Source organism: Manis pentadactyla, chromosome 11, assembly GCF_030020395.1.
Source record: "Manis pentadactyla isolate mManPen7 chromosome 11, mManPen7.hap1, whole genome shotgun sequence".
Lineage (NCBI taxonomy): Eukaryota > Metazoa > Chordata > Mammalia > Pholidota > Manidae > Manis > Manis pentadactyla.
In genome coordinates, this window is record NC_080029.1 from 55177000 (window position 1) to 55200154 (window position 23155).

General features: G+C 37.9%; 1 long non-coding RNA gene across 1 annotated transcript in view; it reads left to right on the forward strand.

Annotated features, from left to right (window-relative positions):
- The window catches only part of LOC130679518 (uncharacterized), a 38419-nt gene extending 27764 nt beyond the window's left edge, over window positions 1–10655 (forward strand). The window contains exon 3 of the long non-coding RNA XR_008992503.1: window positions 10467–10655. This is a non-coding gene — a long non-coding RNA (uncharacterized LOC130679518). The remainder of the gene's footprint in view (window positions 1–10466) is intronic.
- Window positions 10656–23155: the final 12500 nt, after the last annotated feature.

Here is a 23155-nt window from a genome sequence, read left to right on the forward strand (position 1 = left end):
GAGCTTGGATGGTGTCCCACACAACCAAATAATATCTGTCATTCCCCCTGGGGATGAGACAGACTGTATCTCCTTTTGACAGGAATGAGCCAGGAATTGCTGTTTTGTCATCACAGTGATCTTTGGGAGTACAAGAGGATAATGATAGAACCACCTGAGGCCCAGTCAGTATTCAAGTTCATGTTCATCCAGGTGTTCTCAGCCTAAGCAGTTCAACCTGTTTAATCCATCAGCCAGTGTCAAATGAAAATCAGCAAATAAGATAATATTATATTATTCAACTTCAAATTTGTATTATTTGAAAACTTCTTGACTTCTTCATGTTCCACTTCCCTAATTTTTGGATGCCTAGTAACTTAGTCAAGGCTGATAAAAATTGTCTTGCCAGTGGGTTTCAGCCCCGGGCAAGTTCGCTATGAATTCAATGTGACCAAAGAAATTGATAGCAAAATGTTCTTGAGGTGAAAGGGTTACACCCAACTTTATTTCCAGGTGGCAGGTCAGTCACTAAAATCTTGTACACTCAGAGAGAGTCTGCATGCAGCAAGCCTGTCTCTGCCTCTGGGCCCCTCTGTCCACACAGCTGTCGTCTGGGCCTCTCTGCACAGTTTTCCCACACAGCCATCCTCTGGGCCTCTCTACCTGCACAGCTGTCCCACACAGCCATCCTCTGGACCTCTCTGCACAGTCATCCTGCACAGCCATCCTCTGGGCCTCTATCCTCGGTGCTGCCACCACTCCAGCTTCTGCTCTGCTCTCCTGCAGCCTTGCAGCAGTGACACCGTGTCGTGCCCAGAGCACTGGATGGAACTCTTTATAAAGAGTCAACAGCCCTGTATTGCCCACAGGTGTGCAGTGAGCTAGTCAACCAGGGCCAGGTGAGGATCCTAGCCACAGGAACTCTCATTTTATCCACAAAAATACTTGTAAATTATCAAAGACATCCAGACCAGTTAGACCTGTGGAGGTCTGTATTGAAGAGATTGGTGAATTAGCATATAGTACAGGTTTTGTGAGCTATCATTGGCTTCTATGTGTGTCAAAAAATTTGTTTGGTCATTTCAGCCTTTCATGGTGGTTCCAGTACAAGAAGAACTTTGTAGAATCCAGTGATTATTGTAGAAATTGTAGCTGTACATGTTTGGTTGTCAGCTAGACAAAAGAAATGTTAAAAAGGAAAATTCAATTGAGTAAACTTGAAGATCTAATTGGATTTAGAAATTCTTGAATTTGGCAGCATCCCATCTAGTAAGTAGACAGATGCTCTGAGGAGTTGTACAAAATGGAAGGTTCTTATAGGAAGGAGGGTGGGGCAAGAAGTTATTAGAAAAAGGAAAGAAGGGATTGTTTCAGGCAAGGTCACATTCCCTTAGGGGGAAGAACAGGGAGTGTAAGCAGATTACCTTATTAGTGATCAGGAAATTCCAGGCTGATTGGTTTAAAATCTCACTCCTGGGAGTGGCTGAAACTATAGTTAGGTTGGGTATTAAATCTTGATGGGGCTTAACATAAGTGACTCCATTTGGAGCCTTTTTTTTTTTTAACAGAAATTCTTTCTTGACACCCAGGTTCTTCTGAAAACACAGCAAGCTATCTCAAGTGGTTACAGTCACAGTGATGATATTACTTTTTATGTTTATGTTCTCACAGAAATCTCCCTGATGATGGCATATATACCCAATTCCAGCAAGCAGCCAGTTGAGAATGGGAGAGGAATTCCTGGCTCAGCCTTTTTAGTCAACATATAGACCTCACTATGCCCAATGGGGTCATATGTATTGCCTCCAGTGCTTGCCGCTCTTATTCAGTAATTCTAGCATTGCCCTTTTATCATATGAACAAACAATCCAGGCCTCAAATATTAATGGCAGCAATTTCAGAGTCAGCCTAGTTCTTGTTATGGTACTGCTAAACCTCAGACCATTGTGTAACATATTACAAAGAATGGGTTTTAAATTAAAAGTGGTCATCTGCCTCAATGACTATAATAGACATATTGGGGGCCGGCCTATCCTCTAGGGAATCTTAACTTACTACTATACCAGATGTTTGGAGGGAAGACCTTCCTATTTCTATCTGTTCCCCAATCCCATGTTCTCCTCTTTCCTCCATGAAGCTCAAAAACTTCCTTCCCACTAAGTAGAACCAGGGGTTCAGTTCCCAGTAATGTAACCTTGGGTAATTCACTCACAGGTGTCTACATTTTCTGGGGCTCATTTGGTTGGTGGCACAGCTCCTGCATCCTTTGGCATTACTGACCCATACAATCCAGCCAGGAAACTTGCTGCTGCTATTAGAGGAGATGTGTGCTGACACTGAAGTCAGTTCATCTTCTCTGGCTTCAAAAGCTTTTAAACTGGGACAAACAGCATGATTGTAGGTGTATAGTGGTATCTCTTTTATTTCAGTTTGCAGTTACCTGATGACAATGATGATTGCATCTTTCCATGTGCTTAATTTCTATCTATCTGTATATCTTTCTTGGTGAGATATCTGTTCAGATTATTTGCCCATGTAAAAAAATTTTTTTTTTTTATGCTTGAGTTTTAAGTGCTTTTTGTATATGTGTTTTGGATATCAGTGCTTTTCATATATGTAGTTCAAAACCATTTCTCCAAGGCTGTGGCTTCTCTTTTAATACTCTTAACAATATATTTTGGAGAGCAGAAGTTTTTAATTTTCATAAAATCTTACATCAATTTTTTTATATCATAGATGATGCTTTTGATGTTGTATGTGTAATTTCATCACTAAACCCTAAGTCATATAGATTTTCTTCTATGCTTCTTTCTGGATGTTTTATAGTATTGAATTTTATATTTAATTCTATGATCCATTTTGAGTTAGTTTTTATGGAAGGTGTAAAGTCTATGTCTAGGTTCATGTATTGCATATGGACTTCCAGTTGTTCCAGCATCATTTGTTGAAAAGACTATTATTTCTCCATTGTATTTCCTTTGGTCTTTTGTTAAAGATCAGTTGACTATATTTATGTGTGTCTACCTCTGGGCTTTCTATTCTATTCCACTGAACTATTTGTGTATTCTTTTGCCAATGCCACACTGTCTTGATATAGGAAGTCTTGAAATCAGGTAACACCTGCCCTGTCCTTCAATTTTATTCTTCGTTAGCATTATGCTATTTATTGGTTTTTGGTTTTTTGTTTTTTTGCCTTTCCATATGAATTTTAGAATCAGAATTCTTATATCGACCAAATAATTTGCTGGGATTTATTTTTGGATTGTGTTGAATCTATAAATCACGCTGGGAAGAAATGACATCTTAACACTAGTGGGTCTTTCTATATATGAACATGGAATATCTCTCCATTTATTTACATATTTGAGTTCATCAGAGTTTTGTAGTTTTCCTTTTGTTGATTTTGTAATACTTCATTAATTTGTACGTTTTTTTCTTGGTGCTAATGTAAATGGTATTATATTTTTAATTTTAAGTTCCATTTGCTTATTGCTGGTATACAGGATTCATTTGACTTTTGCTTTTAACCTTTGCTAACATTCAAAATAAATAAAAGTTACTTTACTAGCAAAAATGGGTTTATTCAGGAATAGCCAAGAATTGTAATACAGGACAAGCAAGAACCATAGATAAATCCAGAGAACAACGGAGAGGAACACTCTTTTATAGAGGAAAATGGCCAAGTTAGGAGGGCTGCTTCTAAGCCAAAAAGCCCATTGGAGTAAACTGGAAGCCCACATATTGTGGCTTCTCATTGGCTGAGTTTTGACAGTCTCATATTGGCTGGGACATCATGGGGAGGTGGAAGGCTGAAACCTTTCTTCCTCCTGCTGGGGAGTAAAGTAGCTAAAACAGTATGGTGTCCCTCTCTTTCAGGGGTCTGAGATTTACGAGGAGTGGTGGGCCTGAGACCATCCCCTGCAGGCCTCCTGATGCATGTCAATAGGTTCCCCTTTATTTATTTTCACACTTCGTATCCTAAAACCTCGTTATATAATCACTTATTAATTCCAGTCACTTTTTGTTGTTGTTGAATCTTTGGGATCTTCTGTATAGATAATCATAGCATCAGTGAACTAAAACCACTTTATTTCTTCTTCTCCAACATATATACCTTATTGCACTAGCTTAGACTTTCAGTAAGACATCTGTTTCCTATTTTGAGGGGAAAGCATTCAGTTTCTCATTATTAAGTATAATGCTAGCTGTAGGTTTTTCATGGGTGTGCTTATCAAGTTGAGGAAGTACCCTCTATACCTAGTTTGCTGATAGTTTTTATGATAAATGGGTGCTGGATTTTATCAAATGCTTTTTCTTCTTTAGCCTGTTAATGTGGTAGGTTACATAAGTTGATTTTCAAATGTTGAGTCAGTCTTAATAAACTCCATTTGGTAAGGGTGCATAATTTTTTTATACCTTGTTGAATTCAATGTATTAATATTTGTCAATTGTTTTTGTCAATATGCAAATATCCTTGATTTCCTCTCCTAAGTGAGGATGTCTTGGCTGAATATTTGATTCTTAGGTGGTGGTCTTTGCTCCTTTGGAGAGTAGGGATAAGAGGTGGTTGTCTTGAAACCTTTAAAATCATTATTTCCAGGTCTGCATAGCAGCAAAGTCTAGAGTTCTTTTAAAGGTCTTATCTCTCCTCAAGTTCTCCAAGGCAGGAAGAGTAGTGTGTCTTGCCAATGGGTTTCAGTCCTGGGCAAGTTCACTATGGATTCAATGTAACCAAAGAAATGACAGTAGAACATTCTTGGGGCCAAAGGGTTTATTACCGGGCTTGTTCTCCAGGCAGTAGGTTGAGCACTAATGTCTCTGCCTCCACCCAGAGCACTGGGCTGAGCTCTCTATCCAGTGCAATAATAGCTTATTGCCTAAAGGTGTGGAAGCAGAAGCCTAGCAACAGGCCAGGTACATCATCAAGTGGTTTAAGTTCAGTAAGGATCCTGGCCATAGGAACCCCAACTTCCCCACAAGTAGGAAACCATCAATCCATTTAGACAGGGATAAATTTCCCTAGCAAGCTCTCTCCATTAGCACAGAACTTTGATATTTACCCTAAAATCCTGAACCCTCGGGGTGTGGTCAAACACAATGCACAAGAGAATTGGCTGCAGGCTCCTTTCTCTTTCCCTCTCTCTCTTTCTCTCTACCTCTCTGCCTCTTCTCACTCTTTCAGTAGATAAAAGTCCTTACTCTTACTTTCCAGCGTCTTCTGCTGCAAAATGCAAAACTAAGGAAAATTAATTGGTAATTAGCTTCCAATGACAGGAGAAGAGAGCAAAGACTTATAGTTAGGGCATAGCTTCCGAGAATCCCTGTGTTATATTGTTTGGCTTCTCCATTTCTCAGCTTACAATAAATCTCATTTTATACCTTCTAAATGAAATAGTAAAATGCATTAGACAAACCATCATTTTTGGTGTCAGTTATGAACAAACCTTACACTTATAGAAGAGTTTTTATAGGCTTGGCTTAAGCCTAAACTTTACTGACATGGATGCTACAGGCAGGATTGCAAGGATTTTATGCAATTAAGCCAGCAGCCAAGGCTTTGGCAGAAAAGCCAAGGAGAAAATAGCTGTCATTGAAGTGGGCAGCATGAAAGAGGAGGAAATCATCAGATTGAAGTGGTAACAGGCAGGACCTGTTCAGCAATACAGGTGAGATTACTCCCAATGTCTCTGAAATAACTCAGGATTTTTTCTAACAAGGATCTGGAGTTCCTATAAGAGTAGTATTTGAATAGCAAAGCTGTGGGGGAAAGGAAGTTCCTATGGCCAGGACCCTCACCTGAACCTAAACGACTTGATGATGTAACTGGCCTACTGCTAGGCTAATGCTTCCACACCTGTAGGCTGTAAGCTATTATTGACTGAGTTACAACATAAAGTTCTCTGGGCAGAGACAGAGAGTAAGGAGGACTACAGACCTGCAGACTGTTGGATGCAGATGTAATTCTATTGCTCATCCTGTCCCTGGAGAACAAGTCAGGTAATAGACTCTTTTTACCCGAAGAATGAAGAATGTTCTATTGTCATTCCTCAGTCTCACTGAATCCATAGTGAACTTGCCTGGAGCTGAAACCCATTGGCAAGACAAAGCCAATGAAATCTTGTGGTTGCTCTTAACATGACCCCCTTTTAAAAGCCCAATTGTCGTTTAGGTAATCCAGGTTATGTAGTAATAGAATGTAGAGAGTAATTCAATTAACAATTTTATTTAACCAGCAAGTGTATTTACTGTGTCTTTGACACAGATCTTTGGCCTTTGCCTCAATATCTTTTCTTTGTGTGATTTAAAGAGGCTTATTAATTACCACATTTTAATGAACATCTCATTATATTCTTGGAGAATATGAAGTACGCATAGTAAAGGATCTTCAGTTACTCCTGGTCAGCAACTCCCCGTGTTCATTTATAAGGAGGCAAAAGCATTTTCTGTTACAGCTGCTCTTTCTGACATATCCAGCAGACCTTGACAAGTACAGCACATAAAGCTTATTTCTGTAGTGGTGCTCCGTTTCTGCCTAAGAAATCTTTACAGGTAAGGCTTCAGTTCCACAAAAATGAGCTGAGACAATCTTACAGTTTCTTCAAAACACAACTCACTGTCCTTGCTCCATTCACCGCGTTTCTGAAAGCTGCACTGAGCCACTTGTTGCCTCTAGTCATCTCCTAAATCCATCCATCAGATTGGGCACAGTTTTATTGTGAACGCCAATTGGTTAGAGACCAAGATAGAAGGATTTGACATTAGGGTCTTTTGTGTGCAGAAGGAGTTCTTTGTGCTTTTCCTACCGATAAACTCTCAATTTATATTCATTTGAAGTTGTTTTAGTTCCTTATACACACAGAAGGATTTTCCACAGTTGACAAGAAAAGTGAAGGGTAAACTTTGCTGAGCTTACACCTAACCTGCTTGAGTGACTATGAGCATTTTAGAATACCGTAGGGAAGGCCTCCCCCTGCCCCCACTTTCCCTACTGTTCTATGAGGACAGCCGTCTGCTGCTTTACCCCAAATATGTCTGGCCTTGAGAAACCTGAAAACACAGTGTGTTGTACCCGTGAGAAAGCAGCTAGGTAAGGGCCCTAAAGGCCAGGCATCTGGCCATGAAGGCCACCCATATGCACATCTTCAATACTTCTGTCACCATGAATTAGCCCTGTAGCAGTATAAGAAGTATAGCTTTATGCAGAATAAAGTGGCCTCTTTGAGCACCCTCCATGACGACTCCCACTGCCTCCTTTGCTCTTCATGTTGCCCTAAAACGTCAAAGGCAACCCCTGGACACTGACAAAGACATATTGTAAGTTTAAGAATGTGATGTAGTCTTTAGTCTTTGGCAAGTGGAGTAATCTTTGTGTCTTGGAAAAAAGGTACTGGTTTCATCTGGCTTGGTAGATGATATTATATTGGACAGAGTTAGGAAAAATATAGTTTCTTCTCTTTCTTGCTAGCAGAAAGAAAAAATTGAAAAAACAATAAAATAATAAATTTTAAATAATATCCTTTTCTTCAGATATATACACATTAAAATTGAGAATGTTAGTTTTATTTGGCATTCTACAATTAAGTTGGTGTCTTGCCAATGAGTTTCAGCCCCGGGAAAGTTCGCTATGGATTCAGTGTGAACAAAGAAAATGACAGCAAAACATTCTTGGGGTGAAAGGGTTATACCCAACTTTATTTCCAGGTGGTAGGTCAGTCAATAAAATCCTGTTTACTCAGAGTGAGTCTGCATGCAGCAAGCCAGTCTCTGCCTCTGGGCCTCTCTGCACAGTCGTCCTGCACAGCCATCCTCTGGGCCTCTGTCCTCAACACTGCCACCACTGCAGCCTCTGCTCTCCTGAAGCCTTGCTGCTGTGCCACTGTGTCTCCCAGAGTACTGGGCAGGGCTCTTTATGTAAAGTCTGTAACAATGTATTGTCCACACATGTGTAGTGAGCTAGCCAACCAGGGCCAGGTGAGAATCCTGGCCACAGGAACTCTCATTTTATCCACAGTTGGGAAATCATTTTAACTTAGTATTACTAAGACTGATGCAAAGCAGTAGTTCTCACTATGTTCTGATGGGCATCACCTGGAAAATTGTTAGAAGAGCAAATTTCTATTTGTATATTTCTATATTCAGGCTCTTCCCTGGACCTATTAAATCAGATCTCTGGGGGTAGATGCCCAGACAGCTATGTATAGTTTAATAGGTAAGTCCAGGTGATTCTGATGTAGGCTAAAGTTTAAGAATCACTGGATAGGGCATAGGTCCTCCTTAAAGCCCTTGCAGCTGATTTATGGCTGGGAGCACCAAAGAAAATGTTATCATTCCATTTCACACATGACAGGGTTATGAAGTGCTTTAAGGATGGGTTTTAGAGATGACCCTGTGTCTTGCCAATGGGTTTCAGCCCTGGGCAAGTTCGCTATGGATTCAATGTGACCAAAGAAATTGACAGCAAAATGTTCTTAGGGTGAAAGGGTTATACCCAACTTTATTTCTAGGTGGCAGGTCAGTCACTAGAATCCCATTACTCAGAGCGAGTCTGTATGCAGCAAGCCAGTCTCTGCCTCTGGGCCCCTCTGCACACCCGTCCCACACAGCCATCCTCTGGGCCTCTGTCCTCAGCACTGCCACCACTCCAGCCTCTGTTCTGCTCTCCTGCAGCCTTGCAGCCCTACCACTGTGTCATGCCCAGAGCACTGGGCAGAGCTCTTTATATAGAGTCAACAGCCATGTATTGCCCATAGGTGCACAGTGAGCTAGTCAACCAGGGCCAGGTGAGAATCCTGGCCACAGGAACTCTCATTTTATCCACACCCTGTATCTAGTTAATTCCTGCCTCTGGTGACACTATCACCACTGATAACTGGCATTATAATATGAACAAGCTGTGGAAGACAGGGAGGGATGTGTCTTAAGTCTGTTAAAGTTCTTCTCTGTGCCTCATAAATGTTTGTTTACCAAACATGTACTCTTTCAGATCCCTGTGAGTTGCTTGCCTTTTCCTCTCAAGTCCCAGATCCCTACACATTTCTCCTTGGTTCAGGATGACATTATACCTCATCGTCCCTGATTGTCTTTTGAATCTACATCTGTAGATTCCTGTGTACATAATTAAATATTTTTCTTATTTTAATCTGTCTCTTCTCAATTAGATTTTTAGACTAGCTAGAAGAACCTCAAAAGGTAGAGGAAAGTTCTTCCTCCCAACAATTGCTTAAGTTCAAGAGAATTTGCTTCAGTAACTTAAGATATCACTGTTAAAACAGTGATATCTTTAGTTACTGAAATAACTACTAAAATAGTTCCTGAAAAATAAAATGAGCAGTGAACAAACATTTTTTGAAACTGGTTTGTGTTTATCCCTGGGCTTTCCTTGATCACAGCCCAGTAAATATTAAGAAATGGAACTGTTTTCCTAAGCTGTGGCTATTCATTTAAACCGCCATCATCTCTACTCCAGTGAACAGGAACGGAAATGGGAAGAGCCATGTCAGCCTCTGTTCTTTGGGAGACTCTAGAGACAACTTGGCATCTGACAGATGGACAATAAATAATGGGTTTATGTTTTACTAATTACAGATTTCTAAAACAGTAGATATGTCAGGAAAACACGTTTAAAAAAATGAAAAGCAAAGAACAGCTATCCACAAGTTACTCCAGAGAAACACTCTCACATTTTAGGTGTTAATCTTGGATCTTGCTAGAAAAATTTATTTTTAGCAGAAGAAAAGAAAACTGCATCCACAAATATGTCTGTGTGTTTGCCCATGTTTATGAGTGAAGGAAGAGGGAGAGGAAGGGAAAAGGGAGAAAGAGGCAGAGGGAGAGGGAAAGGGAGAGATTGAGGGAAAGAGGCACAGAGGGAGAGAGGGATTGACTGCTTTTCTTTCCCTGAGGTTTGCTTTAAATGTTTCCCGGAAAGCAAAAGGGCATTTGGAGGAGCAAAGGCCTAGGACTCAGATGGTGAGTGATGAGTGATTTTATAGTCAGAGGGATGTTCCATTTTCCTTTGCAAAAAGAGTGGAAGTAAGAAGCTTGTGCATGGGCTCAGCTATTTGCTTAGGTATCTATGTGCCCTAAAACTCAGGAAATGCCTGGATGTAGAATATTTCTGGAGATGTGATGTGAGCATCCAACATGGAGTTGCTTATGTCAGGTTTCCAATATTTAGTTGCTTATGTCAGGCTTTCCTACTTTGGAGCCCACTGCCTCTGTATACATACCCACCCTAAAAGGCTGCCGGTGAATGCCCAAACCAGATAACTCCATATGTCAGGCATGCTGTTGACCGCCTTAACTGGATAATACCACATGTGGACTGTCCCTCTTATCTCCGACCCCCGGAAGGATGGACTGGACTATATGAGGGACCAGATACAGAGCCCCTGTGGCAAGGTCGTCCCAGCGGTCCATGACGCCGGACCACAGGCATGCTCGAGGCTTGCTCCTGCTCATCCACCCCCGCTCCTGCTCCATCACAGATTCGTCACTCCGCGGGAACTGTCGTTGATGCATCGCCCTCCCCTTGAGACAGACAAGAAGCTGACTGGGACAGCCCGGACCCGAACCATCTGTTGTGACCAGTATGAGATGTATTGATCCGTGATATGTGTGATTTTCAGATATGCTTGATCCCCTTGTTGAGTGTTGTATGAAAGAAAATTGCAAAATAAACCGTGTGATTCATGCAACCTTAATTGTGTTATGTTCATTACTACATCGCCCTGTGGATCCATACTTCCTGACTCACTCACATCAAGTTGAAAGAGATGTCCAGCATTTTATAGCACATTTGTAAAATGTAAGAGGCTTTCTAATTGTCCTAAGATAAGACTGAACTTGATCCATACCAATGAGTTAGGTGAGTCTTCAAGGAATTAGGGTATATTTGTATTTCAAGATATAAACATTCAATATCAAGTAAAGCAAATTCACAGTATAAAATTGTTATTTTTCAGGAATTTTATTTTAAAATATAATGTTATTAAGTTATTTATCCTTTTAATTCTTCTATGAATGTAATTTTAGGACATGATACACATTTCATTAAATATAACAACCACCATCCCTGGGCAGTACACATTGTGTCTAGCTAATGGCTCTGACAAATTTAATCTTTTGAGGTAAGGGAGAGGAAATCATGAACAAAGTCAGTAACAATTACTGTTTATAAACAAAAGCCTACAAACGCACAGTGTAGGAGTGGTCTGCTCTAGTGGGAAGACAACAAGGGTGTGATTTGTCTGTACAGAGTTTAAAAACAATTACAAAATTAAGTGAAAGTCAGTTTCCTATTTATTATCAGCAAGCACTTGGGCAATTCTAAATGTCAGTGGTAAAATATACCTTCCCACTAGGGCAGACTGCTCCCAGACTACTGTTTATAGAACGTCCCACTTAAATCTTGCAACAGCCCTATGAGGTCAGTATTATTAATATTCTCATTTTATTGATGAAGAATATGGGGCTTTTAAGAGGTTAATTTGCCTAAGCAATGGAGTCAGTCAGGGTGATGCTGTGAGAACTGCAATGATAACCAAATATGCCATATTGTTTCCTAAAACAGTTTGGAAAACTCCATTAACTTTCAAACCCTTTCCCACTGTACTTTTTTCCTGTTAAATCCAGGCACAGGAAGTCTAATTGTAATGGGTTGGGTTTGTTCTCCTTGGTTCTTGTCCCCACTACAACAAAGAATTGACATGCAAAGGCACAATAGTGAAGCAGGGTGCAAATTTTATTTGAATACACCCCAAGGGAGGAGTGGGCCAGAGTAAGGTAGACAAAGGCCCCGAACTTTTAGGTGGCAGGCCTGTACATTACAGTCTGGCCAGGATGTGTTGACTGACAAGGTGGGGCTATTTGGTGGACAGGTCCATCTCCGTAGCCATCCCTCTTAGTGAGCATGTCCTTCCCTATGATGAGGTATAATTTGGGCATTTCTTAGTTCTGTTCAATTGTGCCCACATCGGGATCTGGTTGGGATGGGTTTGGCCTGATCCCTATATGCAAAGCTTTTGTTGTCTTCACCAAGGACCCCCTCCCTACCTGGGCAGAATATGGATGTTTTTTTCTTTGAACCTTATCTTCCCCTTCCCCAGCTGCTCATGTCTATCTTTCTAACATTCCTAACATGATCATTTCATAAATTAATTTTCAGATAACCCTGTTCTAGATTTTTTTCTGTCCTATATAAAGCCTTATAACAGTATTTGTGAACAGGAATCAAGCTCCAGATTTTTACTTTCCAGAGGAAATATCATTTATACATCTTTGACTGATTTTTATTACATCCTTGTCATATGAGATTCTTAGTCAAAAGCAGGCATTATAAGGAAAATGCAATATTCTCTAATTCTTCTCCAGAGTTAGATTGGGTGGTTAGAGATTGCACTTGTCAACCACCAATAAGTAAATGGAAATATGTGGATTTTACACCTAAGGGGAAGTATGACCTTTTCAAAATGTCAAGGACATTTGGGGATATTTAATATTCTTAAAAGTATTATTACCAGTTGAGTTTGTTCCCCTTGGTCTTTGTCCCCATTGCAACAAAGAATTGAAAGGTAAAGAGACAATATTGAAACAGAACAAAAATTTTATTTGAATACACTCCAGAGGAGAAGCAGGCCAGAGTCAAGGTAGAAAAAGGCCCCAAACCTTTAGGGGAGGGTCTATTTATCACTACCTAACTGGAGGGCATCTCTTTGATTGACAGGGTGAGGTCATTTGATTGACAGCTCTAACCCATTCCTCTTGGTGCACTTGTCTTTTCCCAAAGTGCCCACAGAAAAGCCCATGGGGTGGGTGGATCAAAACTGAGATTTTATTTTAATGAAACTATGATGAGGTGTGGTTTGATAAATTTTTAGCCTTGTTGACTGTGACTGCACTGGGATCTGGTTGGGACTGGTTTGGGTTGGTTCTGAAGGCAAGAGATTACCTCCCTGCAAAGCCTTTGTTGTCTTCATGTGGGACGCCCCTACCTGGGCAGAGTTTGGGCAGGTGTTTTCCTTAACCTTATTTCCCCTTCCCCTGCTGCTTATGTCTATCTTCCTAACATTGCTAACAGCATGACTGTCAGGGATTCCTCAGCACAACACCAACAGTAAAAGCAGTAGCTATCTATGTTTTAGTAGATCACTAAGTGGAGAGTTCGGAGCCTAGACAAGAGCGTGTGTGTTGGGATATAGAACTGAGTAAGCATGAAATAATGAGAGGACCTAAGAAACAAATCCCATGGAGTATGGTAAACTCTGAGTTAACTCAGATCTGCACCAATAACCTCGGAGTCTAGGCCCAAAGAATAGGATGTGAACATTGAGCTTCAGAATTTGGAACAGGGGAAGTAAGATGATATCCATCCAGAATCTTGCTGAAGTTCTACGTTAACAAAAGGAAGACAGGATTCTCGTTCGTGTGGAAGGAGCCAGGACTAAAACGACTACCACATCCATGGTGTCTTCCGTCATAACAACACAAAACACTTGAGGGATCAAATACTAATGGAAATTTGTTACTCTTTCATCAGCTAAATTTCCATTTCTCAAAACTGACACCTTTTTTATGCTTTTGGAACTTCCAGTCTTACTTCCTTTTCCCTTAAAATGCAAATGTAATTCCTAGTTTCCAGTGATCGTAGAAGCCACAGGTGGGGGAATTCCTCCAACTTTCTACTAACCAACATAGATTTGGCAAAATCTGCACTCATTGTTTTATTTCTTCCTGTTACAGTGAAATACACCTAGGAATCTCCTAAAATAATGTTGCAAGTTTTGCTTTAGATCTCATTTCCATCCTAAGGGAGCTTATTGTACTGATTAATTTCTTTCCTTCAATTTCTCCCAACTTCCTTCTTTCCAAAAGAGTTTAGATTCATGCCTCTTACATCATACAAACACAACATAGCTAACTCTGCTCTCCTTACTGCCATTCTTTAACCTGCGGTACACTGGCTCTTCTGTTTGTAAGGCTGGGGGCATCAGGGGAAGGGGTGAGCCTGATGGACAAGCTCAGGCCTCACCAAAGGAGGTGAAGAGACCAACAGGTTCCGGTCTGACAACATTCCAGAGCCTGATCAGATAACCCTCCCAACTAGAGCCCTTCCCCCAAGCTGAAAGATTAGTGGTAACTTCCCAGTACCTGGCTAAAGGCCAATGAGAGACCCTCATGTATCCTAGATGAGCCAATCCTCTCGCCACTGTACACCTTTGCTCTCCCTCTCCCTGCCTTCTTTAAAAACTTGCTGCCTGCCCTGCTGGGTGTGACTTCCCCGGCATGTGTTTTAGACGGTGGACCATCACCCGGGAATTGCGTTCAAATAAACTGCCTGGCCTTTTGTTGCCTCTCTCTGCCTGCTTATTTCAGCTGGAATTTATTGGAATTTATCTTACACTGTTCACCCAGTTACTGAGATTATTTTCACCAAGATCACCAAATACATTTTTGTTGTTAAATCTAATAGATACTTTTCAAATTTTTCCTAAACTGAATCACTGTCATTTGTTTTCCTTTAAATATGCCTTTGTCTTTTTAGATTACCCACTGTTGTGGTTTCTCACAAATTTTTCTAATGACCATTAAACATCCTCTTCTTCTGCTAGGGTCATTGTTTTTTGCCATGAATTCCAGCCCTTCCGTGTCTTTTACCTGCCCACTTCCCTTTATCTGCATAACCCCTACTCACCCTAAAGTCAGTTTTGCTCTCATACTTCTCATCCAAGAAGTTTTTCATAAATTTTGAAATAGGTGTTATGTTCAAGTTTATATGCTTTCATAGCACATTTCTCTCAAATAGCACTCTCCACTAGAGTATTGTAATCACCTGTGTTCCTTAATCATCTTGCTTTCCAAAATGGACTCACAAAACTCTGAGAATCGGCATGACCTTGGAGCCTCTTAGAAATGCAGACTCTCGGCCCCCATCCCAGACCTGTAAATCAGAACCCGCATCTTAACAAATTACCAGGGTAATTTGTATTCACCTTAAAACTATGAATCTTGATCTGGTCACATTAGAAATGTGATAAATATTTGTTCAATGAAATAGAATACTCCCTATCTATCCAAGAAATCTGAACAGAAGAAAGCAAATGGGATGGATTGCCTTCAGGTTGGAGTAACATTGTTAGAGAAACAAAGCTTAAAAATAGCAGCAAATTGAGAAGGCTCTTTTTGTTCAGGTGTAAAAGACAATTTCCACCCAGCTGCTGTGTGTCTATTTGACTCAAGGAAGGGTGTGGTGGGCTCAGGGGTGGAGAAGAGAAGGGGAGAGAAGGAGATGGTGAGGGAAAAGCAGAGAAAGAGAGGGGTGAGGGAGAAGGGGAGGGAGAGGTAGAGGGAAAGGGTGAAAGCCGGAAAATGGGCAGCAGAGAGAGTAAGTACAGCCAGGGAACTCACAGGTCAAACTTCCACTGATCTCCGAGTATGAGGAGCAGCCCACAAGTGGTTGGGTGACTTACAGTCTAAGGAAAAGCTTACAGACAAGCAGGATTTGGAAGCTCCTCCTGAATCAACACCAGGTCTGCTGATTTTCTTTCTTTTCAAAATCATAACAAGATTTTGTATGTGGTAAACATTTACTGAAACCTACTATTTAATTTGTAACATGCTCTACTGGCTATGGATACTTCAAAAACAGGGGTAAACAGGCCAAATTCAGCCTATGTCCTGTTTTTGAATGGCCAAGGTGCTAAGAATGGTTTTTACTTTTAAAAAGGGCTTTTAAGAAAACAAAGAAGAACATAAAAGAGAGACTGTAAGTGCTCACAAATCCTGAGATATTTACTCTCTGGGTCTTTACAGAAAATGTGTACTCATATGAATTCAAAACTTTACACTAACTTGATAACACCATCTGAATCATTTTAAGGCAAAATCATGCAACATGGCAACTATTCAGTAGCAGGAAGAGATATTTAAATCACTGTATGCCATACCTGTAGTGTGAGTGTGTACACACACACACACACAAACACACACACATTTGTTTTCTTCCAGAAACTACTGGATATTCTTTTTAACAATCGTTATCACAGGAAATAAGGAAAATAGAACTTTTCTAACAATTCTTTGCTTCTGTTTAATCGGTAGTAGAATTTATTTAGTTTGAAAAATGCTCTTCAAATTTTCACTTACAGTTTTAGAAAGAAACCATTATTATTCTAGAAAAACTTTTCAATAAATATGTGCAGTCATTTTAATCTTCCCATTTGTTTGTATATATTAGTTTAAAACAATGGGTTTTGTTTATAATTTCATCTGAAACAAAGTGGCAGTCATTCTTAGGAAAATACAGTATTTTTAGTTAGAGAGTAGATTCTTGTAATCTGTGGTAAACATAGCAGAAGTTTGAGCAAAGATTCCATGATTTGACTGAAAGTACATTGAAATTATAGGGTAGAAAGATCTCTTTATAAACCCTGTTCAGGAATGTAAAAAACTTTGTTTTAAGAATTCTCAATAGGTTGATAGTGGGGGATATGTGTGTATTTTTGATATAGGACATTTTTTGATTAATGAAGTGAAAAATATTTTCCTCAGTAGGTAAGAGACTCTTTGTTACTGTTATCTTTCTGTTAAGTCTAGAAATTGTGACCTTATGTAGATGCAAAATGCAAAATTATCTCTCCTCCCATTTGTGAAATAATTTGTCAGAGCACCTATTTATTGGTATTCATAATTTCTTTGTCTTGGACAAGCTAGATAATCCAAAATTAAGTAAAAATGATTTTTTTTAGAGGACTTTCTGGAATAAATCCTATGTATATGATCACATGCAAATTATGAAGGGAGGGAATTATCATGAACAACTGAAATCAGCCTCTAAATTTGCCAGGTATTTGTCTCTACTACAACTTCAGTGCTGTGTGCTTATGCATGAAAATATAACTTTATGCAGTACATGTATCTGTAAATTATTTGAAAACAATTTTAATTGCTGAGGCTTCTATGATTAGACTTGAATTTAGTTTATCCCCCTTCCGTTTTATACAGCAGCATATTATGTGACCCAGAGGGTACTTTATAAAATATAATGTGTTTAAGGAATCTCTAATGGTGTTAATTAAGTTTGATATTGCCTCTAGGATAGGACAGTGTTGTAAAAAATCATTTTTTAAATTAGCCTGTATGCCATTCAGTTTTTCTCCATGATTATGTAGCATCCCCAAAGTTAAAGAAAAAAGTTAATTACTTTTACCATATCAATTTTTAGAGGGAAGCATTGACTTCATATGAGGTATTAATGGTTTACAAAATTATCAACATTTCTTATTTTCTGTATGTTATTACTCATAATGACTTAATTCAGTTTTACAAATATTTTCTGTATAACTAAAATAGCATATATAATATTGTGGAAGACATGAAGAGTAAAGAAAATGAGTGGGTCATGCCTTCAAAGTAACTTTCATGAGAATGGGATAATGTTATTTTCTTCTTTATTGAGCCAGGTCATGGCACATAGTCTAAACACAGAAGATGCTCATTAAATGTGCATGTTGAATACAAGAGTGAATTCATAATTAATGTAATGGGGAAAGTATCTAAGAAAAATGCACAGTTAATCACAGCACAACATGGACATTAGAAAGGTTCAAAGTGATGTGAGGGTTCCAAGGGAACAGTAATCATATTAGGTTAAGAATGGGGAGGGGAAGATATCTAAGAAGGCTTAAATGTCAAAGGGATTCTTGAGATGTATCGGAGGCTAGAAGAGAATTCAGCAGTCAGCAGTGGGTTGGGGAGTAGTCCAGACAGAGAGAAGTCACATAAAAGAAATCACAGAGATGGGAACACATGGCAGATGTTGGGTGGCTAGTGAGTGACTGCTCTGGATCAATTATAATGTGAGATATGGAGAATATGGGAAGATTGGCCTTTAACATGTTCCACTAGAATAAAAAGAAAGGAATAGTTTATATCATCTCATCTTATGTGGGAATGCCAAAATGCTCTACAGTAAAGTATTTAAACAAATCTCCTCAAACAGATTGACAGTGGAAACTGTATAACTGCTTTTGGTAAATTATTCCAGGACTTAAAAGGCAGGTTATCAAGTAAGTACCTTAAGTTAAGCCTAAATTTGTTTCAGAAGTAGAAGAAATAACTCTGATAATCCTTTTAGCAAACACATTATAAAATTCTCTCTTGTATTAATTCATTTTACCTTTTGTGAATGGAATAAGCTTAGATCTTTTTATATCTCCTTGAAGTTAAAATTACTTTACTAATTATATTCTTCTCATTAAACTATGAAAGTACTGAGTAATAAAATGGATTATAAGAAATCATGTATATGGTATACATTTAAATCTTGGTCCTTAATATTTATTTATTTTTTGTATTTTATATATCATTTAAAAAATTATTTATTGAATATACTTTTATAGGGCATACTGCAGAATTTTCTTGAACACGTGCATTTCCAATAAATGGTGATACTTTCATATGGCCATTTGAAGTTGTAAAAGACAGTCCTTTGAAAGGAAGCAAATGTTCATTGCTGATGAGGAACTCTCTGTGATGATACTACCAAAATATACATTTTCCATATCAAAAAGATATTTTTCATTTCTGCCTTTCTCTATGTGCCCTGGAATTTCCAATGTATATTATTCACAGCAGGAAATACAATGTTTGTGGGAATATTGTAATAAGATTTCAGTGTCATACCAAAAGAATAGTTTTGGGAAATTAACTCAGGAGATTTGAACAGCTGTTGATTTCCTCTTTATTTTCTAGGGAGTGAAACTTAAACTAGATTTTCCTGAGGTGTTTTACAGGTAGCTCATATAGTAGGAAAAAGATAATAAGGTTCAGGAATCCAGGGAGAAGAAGATATTTATTGAAAGGTACATTTGAGAATGTTTAAAAATTATTTGTAGTGAAATACTGTCTTCACATTTTAATGAACTTTATTAATATACATTTTGATATAATAGTAAAATTTGTACTCATTACTTTTCTCAAAACTCACTTGAATAGGACATGTTTCCTAGAAAGTTCATGGCATTTATTTAGAGTCAGTGTCTACTCTTTATGATTCTTCTTTAATGAGAACAGATTGAAGGTCTGCTCAGTACCACCTCCTGGAGCCTTGCATGTGTTTTGGGCATCTGTACACATGAGCACTAAGTTGTAATAATGTAATCCTAGAAACATTTGTTAAAAGCCAGGATGAATAATTTTACTTACATTTGATCTTCCAATCAAAGTTCAGTTTCTCTGACTTTAGCCTAATAGAGGTAATAATTAATAATAATACTTAAGATTTACATTATTATTTACAGTAACATAATTTATATTAATAATGTAACAATAAAACAGTAACAGAAAACATAGCTAGTAAGTGTGAGAATGGGACTCTAATCCAGGACTCTTGAATCCAAAATGATGATCATTTCTCTTCACTAAAATGTCAGTTTTAGTTTCCTGTTCAAGGGAGCAGCTATACATCTTTTATTCTATTTTCTTATATATTTGAGCTGATTTTATGATGGCAAACAGTTGAAAACTAAACCACTCAGTAAAGAATTCAGGTAGTTTTGTTTCTGTGATATCCACTGAATATGTAGAAAACAGGAAGGATCAAGAAAATTCTGAACTAACAGAGCATATGTTCCCATACCCTCATTCCACAGAGGACAGCACTGGATTGATGGTTCTCTTTGCAAAACACAGCAGGACTCTCTATGAACCCAGTGCCAACTAGGAATAATACTACAGTAATGAAATTTTTGGAGGAAATGGTTTTGCTCTTTTGGGTTTTTCATTTAAATAGTTCTTTTTATATTTGGAGAGAGGAGGCATTCTGTTACACTCTTAAGTAAAGAAAAAGCAATCCAGACCATTTGTATGAGAGTAAATTGCAAGGCACATAGTTCTAGGGAGTTAACTGTCTTGAAGGAAATTACCTTGAATTCTTGGCTCACTCTTGTTACCCGATTGATTTAAGAAACTTAATAGACATGGTGATGCTGATGTTATGGCCCAACAGGAAAGATATTTTAAAATGAGAATATGCTGCAGAAATAAGGCATTAAAATATAATTGACTTCTTTCTTTGTAATGTATGATTTCTGCATGATTTGCGGAGACAGGTCACCATTGCTTTAGCACAAAGCTGTGCCAGAGCCCGAGTCTGAGTGCTTACAAAGAACTGAGAATTGTTCTAAAATGACATCAACAGAGTGACTTCAGGATATGAGGGTTTCATTTTACCATATTGAAGTTATTTTCCTTTTATTTACCATATTTCATTGAATCTAAGATATCATAGTTTCATATTTTACATATAACAGTTTCATGGTATTAGCTGATTCTCTTGACTGAAGTCATTTTTATTCTGAGCTGAGTAAATTCTCTCCACAATAGTAAAATAAAAATAACCCGGACAACAAAATTATTTTTCCAGTATCTGTCAATTTATCAATTCTCAAGAAATAATTTGAGTACCTAATGCTGCTTGAGAAAGTATGCCAGGCCATAGGTATGCCCTCAGAGAGCTTATAGTTTTCTGTGCATTTGTAATACAAAGTGATAAAAGCAATAAAAAATCAAATACAGAAGAAAATGTAGCACTTGTTGGAGCATAGCTAGGGTGTATGGCCCAAGACCAGGGCTTAGGGATCATGAAAGGGACAGTTTCAATAATCAAATATTTTTGTTATATTTAAACTTTGTATAATTAGTACAACTTCTGTTTCTCTTTTCTTTGAAAACTCTTTTAAGTTTATAAAGTTCTAAATACAAAGTAATTATTAATAATTGCTAGTGATAATGAGGTAACATATAATATTGCTATTATATAATGAATGGTTCCCTGCATCTTTAGTTGGCATTAACAACCAAGAATCCACTCTTTAAGTGTAGTAGCTACTAGTATTTTAGGCTGAATAATATGAAATTGTAGGTATTATAGGTTAAATACAGTTGAATATTGGCAGTTTCATATGACTTAATCTATATATATCTTGCTAAAAGGACAAAATTTCCAAAGTGACTGTCATTTTGTCATGCTGTCATTTTGTACCTTTCCCCTTTTTTTGTTGCATAGATCTTACAAGAAATAAAAGATCAGTAATTTTCAGTTTCAATGAATCTACCTCTCCCACCAAATATTAAAATTTATATTTTTTACATGGTTGGGAACTGGAGGAAAGATACTTTGAACTAAAGCAGTGGATTTTTTGCCTTTAATTTAGTCAGTGGTCTCAGAGTCCCCAGATTCCCAAGATGACATAAGATACTACCAGATTCTATAAAATAACATCAATCTTGTCCAACTTAAATAATTATTTTTGGACATGGAAAACAGAAAATTTGTTTGGTATATGGTCAAAAGGAAGGTTTTAATCCTCTTTAGGACATGCCTAGCAGAAGGTGTCCCTTCAGGTTGTTATGGAGGGCATACAGTTGAGAAAATTAAGGTGCGGTGTTCTTCCTTAGGCAGATCTAGTGAAATACCAAGTACTTACGATACTCTGTCTGAACTTTGAAATAAAGATCATGAGTGAGGAATTAATGAAAATATTAATATAAATCATAATCTTATGTGTATTCTAAACTTTACTTATATGTTTTTCTATAAAATGTTAGTATTAAGTAAACAATAGAAAAGAAAATCTTTCTTGTTTTTAATTTTAATCTAGGATTCTTTTTCTATTTGTATATATAACAGGTTTGTAATCAAATATGGGTTAAATAATGGGTTTAGGAACAATGGACTAAAAAGCTGGCTTTAAATAAAGTGAGAAAATTATTCCCTTTATGTTTGATGTACTCCAAATATAAATGTTCCTGCCTCAGGGATAATAAATGTAAGCAGGAAAACTCAGAAGAAAAAGGACTGCCTTTCTTAATTTCTTTCTCAATAGCCATTGCAGGAATGACAAACTGAGGATTATGAGATAGGGAGAAGAGAAGGCAATAAAGTACCCATAGTTCTTTATTAATGTACCAGAAATACAGACTGCAGATAAAATTCTCAAAATATTTTTAATTTTAAAAATACTACTTAAATTCCAATAAAGTCCATTTCTGGGGAACTGAATTTAAAAATTAAGATATGATTATGATTAACCTAAACCAAGAGTAGAGAAAATAAATATATCTTTAAAAAGATTTCTTGAGGAGTAATATTTATACCTGAAATCAACTGTGAACTGTGCAATTTTTATAAATTATTTTTATTCTTTTGTAGTTGATGCTATCTACCTCAGTAAAATGTTCTAAATTCATGACAAATAAGATAGCATCAAAAATGAGTGTTCAGTTACTGGTCATACCAAAGACATAGTAAAGAGGAAAGGGAAGACAACAGATCAAGTGCTGTGTAAAAGAGTGTTAGGGTAAATAATTGTAGGCAAATATGTAATGTCATGTCACTCTGGGATAAATTTGCTGTTATGATGTCCATGCATTTAACACTAATTAAGGAACTATAACAGCCAACATTTTAGCAATTCTTCCATATTTATAACCTTTACCATGTAGTAGTATTTTTCAAAACCTATACATATCACACTGTAGTAAATTATATGAGTGATATAGAAAGGTGTATTTTTTTTTTACAATATGCTATTTAGAAACAAAATGATGTAAGAAAAAGAAAGTTATGGTGACATTCATTTGGCAATTATAAGTAGGTTTGTTGTGTGCAAGTTTTTCCCCTGGGTTCTTGACCCTGCTGAGACAAAGAATTGAAAGGCAGGGACACAATAGTGCAGCAGAACATAACTTTTCATTAAATACACTTGTAACTCTGGGGGGAGAATCCTGGGGAAAAATACCTCTAAAACTGAAATCAGTTAAAGAGAGAAATAAAGTTAAGAAACCCTTTTATTTCTTACAAGCAATCATCCCTGTCTCTCTTTCGACCTGGCTGGAGCAGAAGAGAACTCCACCCAACCTCTCTCATTCAGATAAACCCTTGTCTGCCCTTGTAATTACCTATTGACAAGTAGATGGACCACTGCTTTCCACCCCTTGAAACACCTATTGATATGCAGATGCAATAAAGCCAGGTGAGAGATTCTGGAAATATTATGATTTTACCCACAGCCCACCCCTCCAGAAAACTCACCTCACAATCGACACATTTCCCCATCTTCCACAATGGCCCCTGTGTGAGAAAGCTGGAGCATTGTAACCACGTTAATAACATAAA